This window comes from Anas acuta, chromosome 5, assembly GCF_963932015.1.
Source record: "Anas acuta chromosome 5, bAnaAcu1.1, whole genome shotgun sequence".
NCBI lineage: Eukaryota > Metazoa > Chordata > Aves > Anseriformes > Anatidae > Anas > Anas acuta.
This window is the reverse complement of record NC_088983.1, coordinates 45,919,602-45,923,241: the sequence shown is the minus strand read 5'-3', so window position 1 is coordinate 45,923,241 and position 3,640 is coordinate 45,919,602.

The following is a 3,640-nucleotide window of genomic DNA, read 5'->3' as shown; positions in this document are numbered from 1 at the left end:
GCGGGGGGGGGGGGGGGGAGGCGGGGAGAGGCGGGCTGGGGGCGGGGTGTACCACTGCGGGGCGGCGGGGGGGCGCTGTGAGGGGAACGGGGAGGGATGGGGAAGGGTGGGGAGAGGATGGGGAAATGATGGGGAAATGGGGAAAATTGCGCGTTAATGAAAAGTGGGAGAAAGAGGAGAGCGGTGTGCTTCCCTCAGAGCCCCGCTGTTACCTCACAGCGCTCAGGCTGCTCGCTGTGCAGTGCACACAAACACACCTGGGTTTTGCACCGAGTTTCAATTTTAACCCCATTATCCCTCACGGGTCTGTGGTGACACAAACCCCGTCTGTGACTGTCCCCACACAGCTTTAGCCCAGCACTCACACCGCAGTCGGGGTGCGAGCTGAGCTGGGCACACGCTGTGCTCCCCATGGCGTGGGAGGCACACGCACGGCGTGCGAGCACACGGACAAGTTCCACATTCCTCTCTGAGGCAGCTGGGATCCTGGCTGTTTGTGTTTTTTTTCCTAACTCTGCGTGTCTGATCCCAACCCCAATGTTCCAGCCCCGCTGGGTGATGGCAGGCACGTAACGGAGGAAGGATATTCCCCCTCTCGGTGCCCTTCCCTCAGACACGGTTTTCTGCCCGCCTCGGCTGGCCTCAGGGACAAGGAGCAGGGCCCCGGCTGATGAACGCGGCCGGGAGCTGTGTGCGTGTCCTCGCCAACACTCAGCTCGTTGTCAGCAAGGAGACCGGGGGAGAAAACAAGCTCCTTTTCCTGAAATCGCAGAGCGGAGCGAAACCTGTGCCAGCACCGCAGCCTGCCTGTGGGTCAGCGAGGGGTGGCTGCGGGGCGAAAACCCCGCTGAAGCAGCAGCAGCTGCTGAGCACAGCCCATCCAGACTGGAAGGAGATCCACACCAAGGCTACGATGGCCCTGTGCTGTTAAGGGATGAAATTTTAATCACATTTTACCAATTTGCTGGTCCCTGGAGGTAGAAAGGGCACGCGTTGCCCTCTGCTCCCACCCCTGCTCCTGGGGGCAGTCCCCGGCTGGCAGTGGCATGCTGCGGCTGGCAGAGCTCAGGGGCAGCCTGTGGCACGGGCAGGGAAGCCTCTGCCTCTCATCAGAGGACGTAGCTCCCCGTAAGCCACTGTAAGCATCATCTTTTTGGCAGCGCTGTCAACTAAAAGCTAGCCGGGAACAAAGGGAAGAGCTTCACGGCTGGGATAACTGGGGGCTCTTCCAGCAGCCTACCCGCACAGCACCGTCAATGTCAGCAGGAAATTTCATCCCAGAGATTAAGGGCTGAGCCATGAGCTGAACAGCGCGTGTTTGGAGCCGGAGGGGGGAGCAGGGACAAGCAGCACCAGCCACCATTTCCGCAAAGCCCCCCGGGGCCTGGAAGCTCACAAGGGCAATGTCAGCAGCAGACCGTCCTCTGAGCCTGGGGGCACAAGGGCAATGTCAGCAGCAGACCGTCCTCTGAGCCTGGGGGCACCTCGCGGTTCACTTGAGCACACGAAAGATGGCAGTGCCAGAGTGAGCACCCGTCCTGCTTTTCACAGGGCTGCACCAGAGCGGTTTGCCCGCCGCAGCTCCAGCTGGCACGGCCCCAGCCCCTGCTCCAACGCGGCACAGTTGAACACGGCACCCAGGGCGGCCGCAGCAACGTGCAGGACTGGACTCTGCAAGCAGCCAGCTGTGCAAGCACCGCTGTGAAGCACGCTCCTCCGCTGCGCATGCACAGCCTCTCCCCGGGTGGGGAAAGGTTTTGTTGTTTTTTTTTTTTAACAAAACCTGAAATGTAAAGAAGAGCCAGGGGATGCAGAGGAGCACAGCAGCACAGGATGCTGCTGCTCACAGACGGCAGCCACTGGAGGATCCAGGCAGCTGCTCCCCGTGCAGGCAGCCCCATACTGGCAGCAGCAGTGCTGGCGGGGAGGTGTCAGGGCAGTACCCGACCACCTTACTCCACACCGGATACTCACTGTTAAACAAAACGAGTATTTTCCACAGCTTTTTGCCTTGGCTCACCCTGCTGCGGGCAGCGCCAGCCCACCGGGAGGGCGCCGGGGCCAGCGTGCTCGTTGGCTGATTTTGTTCCCGAGGAGCGCTGCTCGCGCCTGGGTGCGAGCCCTGCGCCGGAGAGAGACATAAAATACGTGACTTTCTCCGTACAGCTGCTGGGTGAAAACAAAACCCCCACATAGCACACAGAAAACAACAGAGGCTGTTATTATGCGGGTTGTCACGCAGGAGAGGGGCTGTCCCCCCCGGCCTCCCCCTCTGGCAATGCGGTAGAGCCCAGAGCTGCCGACGACTTGTAGCGCTCCAGCAAATCCCGTAGGGAAGCTGGGTAGAGAATCGCAGCGTGCTGTAAGGTTTTGCTTTCAAATCTTGCGAGTGAGAGGAGAATCCTGGCGTGCCCCCAGCCGTGTGCGGGACGTGCGTCGGGTGCACGGCTGTGCAGGAAACCACACCAGGACCAAGCTGAAGAGCGGCAGGCTGCTGAATTCCCACTAAACCTTCAGAAGCTGCCAGGGAAGTTTCTAAAAGGGATGCAGAGACGGTGTCTTCTGTGAGATCGTGTGCTGCTGTGGGGCCAGCAGCCCCGATGGCACACGACAGGCTGTCTCTCACCACCAGCAGTACAGACAGGTCGCACACCACTCAACACGGCTGGCACCCTACAAAGGACGGGGACCCAGGCGTGGCAGGGTGCCTGCAGACACCCTCACCTCCCCACCACCTTTTCTCCCCCTGATGTCCCCCCAGACGTGCCCGCCGTGTCCAGCCCGTGGTGGATCTGTTTGGGGAAGGCGTGAGGCAGGGCAGACAGGAGCCAGCGCCTGACTCACCGTCTATCTGAGCGAGGCTCCTCACCTCCGCAGGACACCGGCACACCCACCATAAAGCCCTATCTATCTCTGCCGCTCAGCAATTCTTCGTTAAGGCACTCGCAAATTTCCAGCACGAAGGCCATTGCCTGAGGGTGACACGTTGCAAAGCTCCAGAGGGCTGGAGGGGGTGGTTTTGGGGGGTGTTTTGGGGAAGGTGCCGTGCTGCAGGGCTGCTGAGGGGTGCCTGAGTGTGAATTCTGCACCTATGGGCGCTGCTGGGTGGGGAACGGCTCGGGGAGAGCGGCCTTTCCGGGGGGACTGGGGAAAATGGACTTTCACCGCCCATCCCTAGGGGAAAGGCGTTTGGGCTGCAAAGTGCTGGGGGCCTGCCAGCCTGAGGGGAGGCTCCGTGGTGTGTTTTGGGGTCGTGATGGCGCTGTGAGGGTCCGTACCCCTCAGTGCCATCGTGTCCCCCTCAGAGCCACCATGTCCCCCTTTAGAGTCATTGTGTCCCCCTCAGTGCCATCGTGTCCCCCTCAGAGCCATCATGTCCCCCTTTAGAGTCATTGTGTCCCCCTCAGAGCCATCGTGTCCCCCTCAGAGGCATTGTGTCCCCCTTCAGAGCCATTATGTCCCCCTCAGTGCTGTGTCCCCCTCAGTGCCATTATGTCCCCCCCCAGAGCCATGTCCCCCTCAGAGCCACCACATCCCCCCTCAGGGTGCCACCACAGCACCCACCCCCACCCCCGTCCCACCCCACCCCAAAACGGGAGGACGAATTTTTAAAAAAACACCCAAACACCCTCAATCCACG